A 14,121-nucleotide genomic window follows, 5' to 3' on the forward strand; every position below is an offset into this window, starting at 1 on the left:
ACGTGTTCAAATACTATGGCAACATTGTGAAATTTCATAAATAGAAATTCATATTCTAAAATGTTTGTATACCCTAAAGTATATATAGATAAATCGGAAATACACTTGTTATTTAGGACCGGTCCTGCAACAGATCCACAAGGTAGGGATCGATCCTTTTAAAGATCCAAAGTAGGAATAGATCCTGCTATATATCCCCATGTAGGAATCAGTCCAACAAAATATCGTTGGGATTCCTTTCATCTACGATTTTTTTCCGCAAGTATACTTCCTTAAACTGATGTAGTTAAACATAGTTTTCTAGGCATGTAATCAATCCTAAATTCAACACACAATCTATTAAAGAATTACAAATATAGTGTAATGTAGCATATGGAAAGTTCATAAGATAGACGTTATTCTTCGTATTTTGATATATCAAAGTTGTAATCACAACTTCTGTATTCTTCCTTGACACTTTGATCATACTAAAATGACCAAGTCGTCACTACGATAGATGCATATATAAATATAACTTTTGATGTTAAGTTTTCAATATAACCGACTTGAAAGTAATGTACATAGAAATGCAAACAAGTCAAGTTTGTATTACTAACCTCGACCCGAAAGATGATGTAGTAATTGAGGTCGACACTTCTTTGATAAGTGTCTTAAACACCTTGATTATGTTTTTTTTTGCTATTTTTCTTGTGAATTATGTATTTTACAATTTTTTTTTGAGTTTTATAGGTGTTTTGGAGTCATATGGCGCAAAAGAAGACAAAATAGGTGGAAAAGGGCATAATGGCCATTTCATGAGAAAATTATATTAGGATACCATCCAAGGATAAGGGAAGACCAACTGAAGTATGGATAAAACTGCTAAAATCACTCAGGACATCCACCTAGTAATTGTAAAAAAATGAGGGCACCCCTACTTTGGAGGCTTTTATCCATGTTACGGGTGCCTAAATAGATTCCTCTTCTATAACACAAATTAGGTCGGGAAGGGAATCATTTTGTTCACCTTCTTCGTATCTCATACTGTTCTCTAATGCTGATGTGATTGATTCGAATGTGATTGATTTGATAAGGTTGACGTTAGTTTTTTGGGAGTCTAACTCAAAACCAGTTGACAATTAGTGGAGTGACCCTAAGGATTATAAATCGCAAGATCTTACATAACCATACGATGTGGGACTAATAATCTCAAGAAGTCCCCTCACGTGTAGCCTCGTTGGGTGTAACACGTGGAAAATAAATAAGGTGACACGAAGTAAATGTGTAGTCAAATGACTCGACACAATTAGCTTGCTCTGATACCATGTTAGAATATCACCATATAACTCAAAACCAGTTGGTTATTAGCGGGGTGGCCATAAGGATTATAAACCGCAGGATCTTAGATAACCCAGACAATGTAGGACTAATAACCTCAACAGTTGAGGTTGAATTCAGAAGAATAAGAAGATTCCAATGGTTAGGGTCTGTGTGTTTCTTGATTAAGAAAGATGATATTAGTTCTGAAATGTTAGAGAAGATAGAAATCGAGAATTAGGGTTTGTGTGATGATATCGAGTTTTGAGTCGAGAATTGAAGTGATGTTGTCATGTATTTGACGAACTAAAGATGGGTATTTATGATGGTTTAGAAAATGAAGAAGATGTTGCTGCTTTTATGAGTAATGAAGAAGATGGTAGTAATAATGTGGATCTGAAGGAACTGTTGTTGGTTTCAATGATGTTGATTTGAGTTATTAATTGAAAACTAGGGTTCTTACGATGATTTAGGTGAAACTGGAGATTACACGGGGTTTTCGAGTTCCGGTTGATAGCTATCTGAAATGGAATTTTATGTAGTATGTTAGCTGCAACACGGGGTTGTATGTTAGCTGGTAACTAGGTGGATAATCAAGTGTTGTTTCTGATAATGAAGATCGAGGCTGAAATGGAATTATTCAAGAACATGGGTTTGAGTATGAATTGATGGTTATGGGTCACTGTTGAACTTGAGGTGAACATGGTAATAATTATGACTTTAATGCTGGAACTGGAGAATAGGTTGTTTCTGCAATAAGAAAAACAAAGGAAATGGTACTGAGTTGACTTTTTTAGTGTTATGGAGATGTGGTTTTGGAATAATAAAATTAGCTTTGCAGTTGTTACAAGAAAGCTATAGATGGTAGTGATGTTGTCTGAGATACTGGTTATAATAGAATTGAAGAGTAGCTTGAGAAAATGTATCAGAGTGGTGGAATTGGAAGTGTACAAGAGATGGTTGCAGCAGTGGTGATGGAACTGAAGTGGTCCTGGGAGAATTGGACAAGATATTGCAGTTGCAATTGAAGTGGTGATTTTGTTTGCAATTGAAAGTTGATCCAGAGGCTAAGAAGGGTTTTCTGGTGTTGTTGGTGTCTGTTGGTGTAGTTGCAGGAAATCCTACACTACACCCTCATATGATTTCATTATTGCTCAACTCATTTTTAGATTTACACTCTTAATTTTATTGATCAATCTTTGAATGTTCTTACAAGAAAAGATAAAGGAATCAAGAATGACCTCTGCTCTAGACTTTCTCTCTCCTCTTTACTTGTTTCTTACTCAAAAAAGATCTCTCCCTTTTCCTTTACAACTGAATGACTATTTATAGAGAAAATACATAGTGGATGACATCTAATCTGTCCTTTATTTTCGAATATGGCTTGCGACATTCTCGCAACCTTACAAATGTTAATCTCGCAAACTCTCTAATTTTCGCAGGATCATCACATCTTTATCATTACTTTAGCTGACGTCGTTTATTATATCATTTCTGAAATTCTTCTGCGACGCTGTTGTGTTGTTTTGTTGATAATTTCGCTAAGATATTATTGTTGCGAGATTCTGATCCTACATCTTGCCTCTTCTCATATATTTTCTACAAAGTAGAGAATGATGTGAGAAATGCCGCAGTTGTTCATATCTTCATATTCTGCATTTATCACACGTATTCTTTCTTCCACCTGTTTCTTGACACGTCTTCTATAACCGCTGCTTTTCAACCGCTCACGTCTTTTCGTCTTAATGGTGTTTATTTCTTAGAGTAAAAAAAATCTCCTTTATATACTCCTCTTACTCTTCTTTCCACTTTCTTTTTACTTTCTCTTCTCTTTTTATTCTCTCATCTCTTCAACTCTGTTATTCTTCTGCAAGTTCTGCTACTGTAATTTTTCCCCCTTCAATCTTCTTTCTTTTTATTCATTCCCATACTCTTCATTCAAATATGGCTCCAAGTGGTCATAGACATGAGAAGAATTTAAAAGATGTCCAAAAAGATCTTGCTGGGAAAGGTTTCACACTCTCTACCATTCCTGGTGAAAGCGCCAAGTCAATTCTTTCTGTCAAACTTTTCTCTGATCAGTATTGTGATGATTAATCAATCATAATTTCGCTAGGTCAGATTCTCGCAGGTCTCCCCATTCCTCTTTATGACCCAGATCTTCCTCTTTTCTATGAAATTCTCGCTCACTCGGGATTTTCGCGAGCTATCTTCCAACTGAGTGGAGACTGCATCCGTCTGATGCTAGAGTTCGCTAACCGTGGCGCTGGTAAAGGATCTCTGTATTGCAAAGAACTTAGGGATCCTAAATTCGCAAACCTAGAGATAATTGCTGAGAAATACACAGTAGCGAGTTTCTTTGAGAACTATGAACTGATCTCCATGAAGAAAGCGAATACTCGCTGGGGTATTCGCTTAAAAAGGAAAGATAACATTGATGAAGATAAAATTCTCATGCAAGACATTGACTGGCGTTCTGGTAAGAACACAACTCCCTGCCAATCCAAAGATGATAAATGGTGTGTTTTTCCTTTAATGCTAAAAGGACCTTACATTGCTGGGTAAAATGTTCTTCCTGCGAATCTCGCTGCTTATCAACCTTGGGTTTTCTCTTGGCCCGAGAAGAAGAAATAGTTATGTTTCTTCCCATTTATCTCACTTTATATTTCTTTATTTGTCTTTATTATTTTGTTCGCTAACTCTTGCGACATTCTGCAGATCCAAAAACTGAAAGATAGTTATAACAGGACTGGGAAAGCTAGTACTCTGTTAGCTCTTCGCTCATACACAGATGAGGTAAGAAATATTCTCTTATGATTTTAAACAGTATACTGTTGCTTCCATTTATTATTTCTATCTGTGTGTGAAGATTATTGCTGAAGTAGAAGAACCTGCCGATGTTGCGAAGATTGGTGATAAAGGAAAAGGTACTCTTCGCAGGGAAAAATCAACTGGTCCTCCTTCAAAGAAAATGAATGTCCGTTCTTCTTCTCCTTCAAATATTCCTCCTAACGAAACTTCTGAAAGTGACAAGGATGGCGAGGATAATGATGATCTTGCCGCAAGTGAAGATTCTCCACCTGAATCTTCTATGGCTAATCTCTCTGGCCTCTTTTATGATTCTCTACAAGGAATGGGAGATATCCAATTCACAAATACCTGCAAAGCTCTCGCTACCCTTTGCGATGTCCCTTTACTGGATGGTGATAGCTCTCTTCGTGGAGTTTCTAGATCAGTGACTCCCGACTTCTTGCATTCTCTCAATAGTCTGGTATACTTTTATTCTTTTACTTCTTTATTGTTATAACTCAAATTTTCTTTCTATATTAATATTTTTTATATTTTCTCGCAGGCTGGAAAAGCTTCTTTTGCTGTTGCCTCAGACCTAGAGAGAAGACGCGAAAATCTTGAAAAAAAGAACCTTCAATTTCGCACAAAGAATGAAGAATTGGAAGTTGAAGTTAAAAGTCTTTGTGAGAAAAATAGACAGCTATAAATTGATTCTTCTTCGTATAAGAACAAAATATCTAGTCTTCAGCAAGATAATAATCAGCTTTACGGTATGTTACCTTTCTCTTTTCCCTTCATTCATTCATCCTGTTGTTTTATCTTATTTAAATGATCCTTTTTGCAGACATTTATGGTATTTCTGATGAAGCTTCCTTCTTCGTTCATTTCCTAATGCCTTGGATAATGATACCCTTCTTGAGCGTCTTAGTAATTCCTTAAATAGTTTCTCAAATGATAGAATTTCATCTCTTTCTCTGAATGAGCTTAGATCTAAATTTCGCCTCTTAGAAATTGATCATAGGTCTAGTTTAGGTTTATCCAACCTGTTTAAGCGTCTCTTTCTTGATTCTAAAGAGAAAACCAATGAGTTAAGAACCAAAATTAGCGGTCTCATAGATGATAAGGATCGTATCTCTGATCAAGGTGCTAAGGCTTTGGCGAAATTCCAAGAGACTCTTCTTGAAGTTCAACTTGAACGAGATGAAGCTAATCGCAAGAACATCGAGCTCTGCGAAAGGGAAAACCAAATTCGTTCTCGTCTTCTTATAAGTAATGAGGATGAATTTGTTTGGGCTGCGAAAATCTTAGATGATGCCAGAAAAGATTTAGGTGTAAATGTTAGTCTCCAAGTTGAGCATACAACCTTGATTAGAGATATGATTTCTGACAGAGAAGGTTATTAACTGCTCTTCTTTACTAATATTTTGCTTCTTATGAATTTTCATCAAGTTAATAATTGATTGTCTTTTGCTCGCAGATTCTGAAAGTAGATGTCGTGAAAAGATTGAGGAACTCGAAGCTGAAAAAGAGGAACTCGCAAAGAATCTTTCTCCTCGCAACGACAAGTATTCTAGATCAAAGAATCAAATCAAGATCACTGTTGCGAATTTTAAGAATGATGCCCTGCATTTTCGCAATCAAACTATCCAAATGATTTGTGACGATCATAATATCCCTCATTCTGATTATCCTTGTCTCTTGGAAGAGATCCCACAAAATACTCCCACTCTGATTATTTCTGATAGCGAAGCTGATGATGAAGAATCTGATGGTAATGAAATTTCTGACGCAGACGAAGAAGGGAACAAGTATGATGAAAATAATGAAGGATCAACTAAGAAGTAGTCTTTCTTTCTTTCTTTGATTCTCTGTAATACTTGTACATTTATTCCTTCTTTCTGTATATTTGTGTTTCTTTCATTTTGACCTGCATTCATTAAAACAATTCTTCCTTGCAACACAGTTAATCAATATAAACATTAATTTTTGAATCTTTGTGTAAATCTATCATATGGAGACAAATAACATTTTATAATTTCATTCATTCCCATACTTGCCTCTGTTAGTTGAATCCAAATGAGAGATTTCATAAACATTTTCTTATTTTATGCCTCAATTTCGCAGTTAATTATGTATAACTTCGCAATCTTATGCGAAGTGAATTTTGATTTTTTTCAAAATATCATTCCTGTGTGGTCTTATTTTGCCTTCCTAATTAAAGGTCTTATTATGCCACCTCTTGTTATTGCGACAAAATCGCAGGACGTCCTTGCACTTTCATGCAAAACCCATTGATCTTGCCTTAACTTTTTCTTTTGTATTATGGCCTAATCAGGAATGTTGTGACAATATGACAGCCCTAAATATTCTTGCGAAAATGAAGCCCCATGACATTTCCGTCTTGGGACGAAATCGCAGGACGTCTTCGCACTTTCATGCGAAAACCCATTGATCTCGTCTTATCCTTTTCTTTTGTATTATTGCCTCTTCAGGATTGTTGCACAAATATGACAAGCCTTAATACCCTTGGAAATAAAAATCCTCATGACATTTGCGTCTTAAGACACTTATCATCTCCCTAATGGAGGGTGCCGCCCTTATCTCCCCCTGGTTGCCCCTTCAAGGAGGCGTACTTCTACCATACAAGGTTAGCTCCTCCCATACAGTCTTAACAACAACCAGTTATTTTCGCAGCCTCTTATCCCTTTTACCTATAGGGCTTATGTTTACGAGACTGCACCCTAAGTGGGGTTTTCTTCAGGCCGAGTGCAGTATAAGCCAAGACTTGTCAAGAATGGTAAAGTACGCTTCAAACGTCTCTGGCACTCTTGACTCAACCGTGTACCTCGGAGCCTTGATCAGATTTGCACTCCTTGGGAAAGTCCTTATTAGCTTAGTCGCCCAACCTAAGTCATATGCTTAAGCTGAGAATCCAAGGTGTCTCTACCGGATGGGATTTATTGACCCCAAATTTCCATGACTCAGGTTCCGGTGGCGGTGTAGCCTTTCCCTGAGCCATGCAACAGGTACCCCCTTATATGACGTACTTTAGGTCTTACATTTGCCTCTTGCGAAATTGCATTCACGAACTAGGGTGTACGACATAAAGGTTTACCCCTTTCTTTTTTGTCATTTTTCTCTGATTGTCTTCTGTAAAATTCATTATCTCTGCGAGAGTCTCGCTAATCATCATATTGTATTTGAATTTCACAATCTCAATTTTTCAATTCAATCAAATGTATTTTTGAGAATTTTACTTATTGCGAGAGTGTCGTAACAACTTAATCATTCATACATTTCTTGTTTTTATTACCTTTGCCATCCTCTGCTTCTTTATTATTTTCTGCTACTGCTTCCTTGGTAGTGGTTTGTTCATCATTTTTATTCTGAGCTAGCATTAGTTTCGCAACATCTCTTCTCCTTTCTTTTCGATTGCATCCACCATCAACCTCTCACTTCTTTCTGTATCTTTGATTTTGTGTCGCCAGTTTTCCTTCTTGTTTGCTCTTCCTTCGCAAGATTCTATCTCAGTTTCGTAACACCTCTTTCCTTCAACCCAATCTCCCTTTATGATTCTTACACCACTGGGGTGAGGGAATTTGATGCATTGGTGGAAAGTTGAAGCTATACCTATAATACCATGTAGCCAAGGTCGACCAATTAACGCATTGTAGGGTGATTCTACATCAACGACACAGAATAAGATTTCAGAAGATATTCCCTTCAATGGAATCGCATAGTAACCTCCCCTTTAGGCTTGTTAGCAGTACCATTAAAACCATATATCTTGTATGTTGATGGTATAAGATCGTCATCTCTTTCTCCCATAGTTTTATAAGTATGATAAAATAAGATGTTCACAGAGCTTCCAGTATCTATTATAATTCTATTAATTGCCCATGAATCTTCAGCTTCATCGTCCTCATCTTCTTTCGGTTTTAGATTAATTTCTAATTTTACTACCAATGGATTATCACGCGCCTCTTCACCTTCGGGAATCTCTTCTGCGGTAAAAGAAATAATTTGTTTCTGCCATTCCTCTAGTGGCGAGATTTTCGCAATATTCATAATTTCTCTTCCATCGTTATCTCTTGCGAACACTCTACTCAAAACATTATCATGAAAATCTTCAATTGTCTTATATGAATGTACGATAGACTGACAGAATAGATTTTTTGCTTTTGCACCAACTTCTATGAAGAATGTTTCCTTCTTTTTCATCGTGTTCACTTCGTGATGCTCTGGTGGTGGTGGAAATGGTTGAGATTGTGGTTGCTCTACCAAAAAGTGGTTTAGTTTTCCTTGATCTATCATTCTCAAAATAACTCTTTTTACATTTCTGCAATCATTTGTTGTATGTCCATGAAAATGATGATAAGAACAAAACTCATGGATTCTGTGGTTTTGAGGTGGTTCTGTTACCATGTTCCATGGTGTTGGTATATTCTCCATCAAAATTATAGCTTCCCATATTTTATCCACACTTGCATTTAGAGGTGGCATCTTGATTTCTTCCCATACTACCTTGTGACTTCCTTGTCCTCTATTATAATTTTGTCTTTGACCTCCATAAGTTTATTGTGGTTGATCGAGTCTTTGAATCTTGTTATTTCCACCACGATTGTAGAAATTTCTTTCTCTTTCATACTCCTCTTGATCTCGGCTTCCCATAGCCACTAATTTCTGTTGATTGTTACCCGTCACCTTCTCTTGTTGTACTTGCGAAGTATTCGCTACTGTATTTATTAGCTTGGGTAATAAGCTTGCATTCGCTGTTTGTGAGTTGGTGTTCCCAACTGGATATGATTCCATTTCATTTTGCCTTTCCTCTAGAGCAATGTATTCTTCTTGAAGTTCTCGCAATTCAGTCATTGTGATCGTATTCCTGACTCTAAAAATTTGGACATACAATAGGTTTGTTGCAAACATAGCATTGATAAATGATAATATAAGATATCTCTCATCTACACGACCAGCCATTTCACTACACATAGTTCTCCATCTTTTAGTCAGGTGCTTCAAACTTTCGCCAATCCTTTGTTTTAATCCAAACACATCTTCTATACCAGGTCGCGAAGAATTATTACTTATATATGCCCCTAGGAATATAGTCTGCAAATGACTGAAGGATGTTATTGTATTCTTTGGTAGACCTTCAAACCATTTTAACGCCTCTCCTGTTAAGCTGGATGCGAAATATTTGCACAATACGGCATCATGATTTTCCCATTGCAACATGCACCTCACATAGGCTTTAATGTGTTGAATTGCACAAATTGCTCCATCAAAAATGCTGGTTAATGCGGGAAAATTGCATTTCGGTGGTATTCCTCTTAATTGTACTTCCCTTGTAAATGGATTTTCGCAGCTTCTTCTATTGCTTCATCCAATTGTCTTCTGCCTAATTCTCCTCTATTATTTAGCATTCCTCTCATTTCTTCTAATTCTTTCAAGATTTGTTTATTTACACCTGAATTTTGATCCATTGTCCTTTTTAATTTCGCCTCTCTTCTTCTGCGTTCATATCTTTCTTCTCTCGCGAAATTTTGCATTTCTTCTTCATTATCTTCATCTTGTCTTCTTCTGCGAGTTTCTTCTTCACCCCTATCTTGAATTCGCAAATGATTATGTCTCTCATTTTCCCCTTCATGATTTTGTTCATTCTTTATTAATTTCATTCGCTGCCTTTCATCCATCCTATGTACTCTATCATAATCTTCATTGAGATTACCGTTATTCCGGTTTTGTGTACACCTTCTTTCTCGATTGTCGTGATTGTTCTGGCGAATTGTCTCCTGAAGCTCTTGTTCTTCCATTTCCGCTCCCAATCTTTCACGTTCGCAAATTAAACATGCTTGTTCAGCATAATGTCTTTCAATTTCTTCTTCAATCGTTTGTTGATTTCTTTGAGTTTGTCTTTCATGTAAAATTCTTATTCATTCCTCTCGATTTCCATCGCCATCTTGGTCATTTTGTCCCTGCCGTTGTCCATTCTCTTGATTTCTACCAATTTTGCCCATCATCAAAAGTTTCATTTTGTGGAACGTAACGATCATCAGCTCTTTCTCTATTTTCGCGATATTCTTCATTAGGATTTGATATTTCTTCTTGAATATTGTTTCCAGCATTGATTGTGGGTGAGTTTCGCCTCATTTCTCTTCTAGTCGATCTTGAATATGATTTTGTAATACTTCTCGATCTTCTATTCTGTAGTCTTATATTCTCCATCCTTAATTCTTGATTTTTCCTTGTTAGATTTGCACGTTCTTCTGCCTCAGCTCTTCTTTCTTCATGTATTCTTCGTCTCAATGTTTCTAACGCTCCAATTTCCTCATCTCCATGAATTATTCCTTCATCTGCTTCTTGATTTCTCTCTACCTGTCTATGGTTTCTGTTTTGTTGCTCTTCTTCTACTTCTTCTGCCGAATTTGATTTCCAAGTGTGTATACTCACCCTATCATAATCTGTATTCCTCCCTTGTACTAGTGTTTGTTGAATTGGTGGTTGAGTTTGATTTTCTCTATTACTTCTCATTCTAGTTGATTCTCCCATTTCACTTCTTTCTCTCCCAGCAATTCTCTTGCTTCTTCTAACAATAGTCGGTTGTTCGGATGTATTTCTTCTTCTAGCCATTTCTTCAATGTTAACAATATTCCAAGAAATTATGGAAAATTCTTAATCAATCACTCTAAATCTTCACATATCTCAATATTAATCTTCAGCTTTTTCTAGAATAATCTTCAATACCATCCCTGTTTCTAGCGCCATTATGTAGTTGCAGGAAATCCTACACTACACCCCTCATATGATTTCATTATTTCTCAACTCATTTTTAGATTTACACTCTTAATTTTATTTATCAATCTTTGAATGTTCTTACAAGAAAAGATAAAGGAATCAAGAATGACCCCTGCTCTAGACTTTCTCTCTCCTCTTTACTTGTTTCTTACTCAAAAAAGATCTCTCCCTTTTCCTTTACAACTGAATGACTATTTATAGAGAAAATACATAGTGGATGAAAGCTAATCTGTCTTTTCCTTTACAACTTTAGACGATATTTTATGGACGAAAATTTCGAGAGAGGTGATTTTCACACATGAGTTTGATGGGCTTGGTGAACCACTTAGAGATGGATTTTGAAGACTTAACCTAGTTTTCAAAGATGGAGAAAGAAGAAAGTGTTATAAAAGGAAACCCTCATCTACAGAGAAGGGAGCTATTATATTATCTTCTACTATTTTTTTTTTCCTCTAGGGTTTACTACATTGATAGTTCTTCTTTTTCTTCTTGTTGGGAACTCCATCTACATGATTAGCTAGATTTTTATTATTGGTTAAAGATGAGTTTGATTTTACATTACATGGGCTTTACTTTGATGAATGAGTTTTGTGTCATAATTATCGTTCATGTTTCACTAGAAATATCGCCATGTATGATATGATTGTTTGTTTACTCAAGTTGCAAATTGTTTAACTCATATTCATATCTATAGCTAGATTAAGGTTTATTAAATGCAAAAGTGATAAATTCCTTATTGCAAGTAGCATAATGTTGGTTATTGCTTGTAGAGATATATGAAAGTAATCGTAAGTGAATCGTGACCTTTGTTAAATTGTTTGCGTAATGTATTTTAATTTCATTGATTAGCCTAATTTCACGAATCTTAATGCGTTTGGGAAATTAAACTTGATTAGTACGTTTTTCATGTTAGGCTGTTCTCTAGAATACGATTCATGCTTGTTTCTTTGTTGTTAGGATAAGTGCAACTAACCGCACCACTTGTTGGTTGAAATCCAACTAGAATTAACCCACAAGATACTAGATCTTCAAATCGACATTGAATGAAAGATAATAAGATACAAACACAAAAGAAATAATAAGAAAATCCCACACAACGTGTATATTTATCTACATCTACCAGACCGCTACAATTTCTTCTTCATTATTACGAATTACTAAATAGAGAATTACACACTTAGTAGGCTCAAAAACCTACAATAAATAAACTTCAAGTGCACACAAACAAAACAATAAGTAACGTACACACAAGATTTTATCGTGGTTCAAAAATATGCACAATGTGTGTGTATTGTCTACATCAACCAAACAACTACGACTTCTTCTTAATTATTATGGAACTACTAATTAGAGAATTACACACTTGGTAGGCTTAAAAACCTACACACTTGGTAGGCTTAACTAGTACACAATGGAAAGTACAGGTTGAACCGACGAGGAGCGTGAAAATACTACTACCAACTAATATCAATAATGTTATAAACCAAGTTTGTTTACGAATATGTCCTTTGTGTCTAAATTTAAGGTCTACATATCTTGGACACCAAGTCTTGTATCTATATGAATAAAGGCTTAAACATTGTACACTACATGAACATTAATAAAATTTCTCTCTTCTTTCCTTTTATTTTGTGCCTCTTTCTCTTTTATTTATTTCAAAATACGTCATCACCAACGTAGCTCCACCGATTAAGCTAAAAAAAGAAAAAAGTTCTCGTTTTTTTTAAGTGTGATCAGACGGAGGAGAGATATTAGAAGGATATCTTTTTCTTGACTTTTTTTTAATTTATTACACAATCTTTTACTGCATAACGAAGATCATCTTCATTGATACAAGTTTGATATTACGAAACTAACTTTGTTTGTCCTTTTGTAGATCAAATCCGATCTCGTCTTAGCACTCACAGTATGCTAGGGACGGTGGGACACGTTGATTCTCTAATCGTAGTTGACAGTTTAGTTTGCGGGACGAAACAATTCTATCTATGGATTCCATCAAAGTTAAGTGCGCGAATAGCAATTGCTTAAAAATCTCAATAGTGTTTTTGTATTTTAACTAATTAATATTTGTTTGAATTTTTTATTTTTTATTAATTATTGTACATATTAAGTTATATTATTATGTACGGCTAATCAATCTTTATTGATTTCCTTTCTTCTCTAAGTTTTTCGTAGAGAAAGAAAAAACAAAATCCATCAAAAGATGGTTTACAGTTTCCATTCCTTTTATGAAACTGTAATCACGAAAAATAGGTGCCTTCGCAGATTTTATTACCTTTACGATTATTGATCATGTGCATGGTTGAAAAACCTACGGCCAATAATATTTGGTATCTTCTTCCATTGGAGGAAGATCATGTGATTTATATAATATTGTTTCCATTCGTTTACAAGAAACTATCCGTAATCATAAAATGGATTTTTCATATGCGATGACTAAAACGACATTTTTTTTTACCGATGTCGTTTAAACGATTTAGGTATATCGTGTAAACCAACTGATATTGGTTTTGTCTCCTCCATCGATCAATACTAAGAGATGAGATATAAACAAATTGACACTCTTAATTATTTTTAGGCCAGTATGGTTCCATTCCTTGCAAGGAACATTGATTGGTTTCTATTATTTCCTATAAGAAACCGTCGTTAATCAACCACTGAGGATATTTCTCTACAAAGAACAACGATGATAATTTATTTTCTTTTTTTTTTTTTTTCTTGAAAAGAAACATATAAACCAACTAGATTTGGTTTTTTTATCGATCCTAAAGAGACAAGATATCATTATTATGGTATTCGAAATTGCAAACACTGATGAAACTAAGAATTGTTGCATTCTTTAGGGATATTGAGCAATCTTTATGTTACTTTTTCATCTTAATATTCTCCAACATTTGAAATAGTTCCACTTGTAGATGGAATTGGACATTAAAGATCAAGGGATACGCACCCGGCTTGTTAACCTAAATCATTAGTCCTTGTAGTGACTATATAATTATCGATCTTAAAATTAATTTCTTTTGATGAAATAAAGTGTCTATATTTCATTCTTAAGTGAATGAATATTTTTTTGGCATTATAGGTCAGTGGAAATTTGTTAGCATACTTTATATGCTTTTGGTTGTAACAATTAAAATCCATGATTGATGATTAAAATTTGTATGTCAAGTGGACTACAATTTTTTAGGACATTTTTTTTATAGCTTTGAAGTCATTATATATAGTCCAACTGGTATT

The sequence above is a fragment of the Papaver somniferum genome, chromosome 4, assembly GCF_003573695.1.
Source record: "Papaver somniferum cultivar HN1 chromosome 4, ASM357369v1, whole genome shotgun sequence".
NCBI lineage: Eukaryota > Viridiplantae > Streptophyta > Magnoliopsida > Ranunculales > Papaveraceae > Papaver > Papaver somniferum.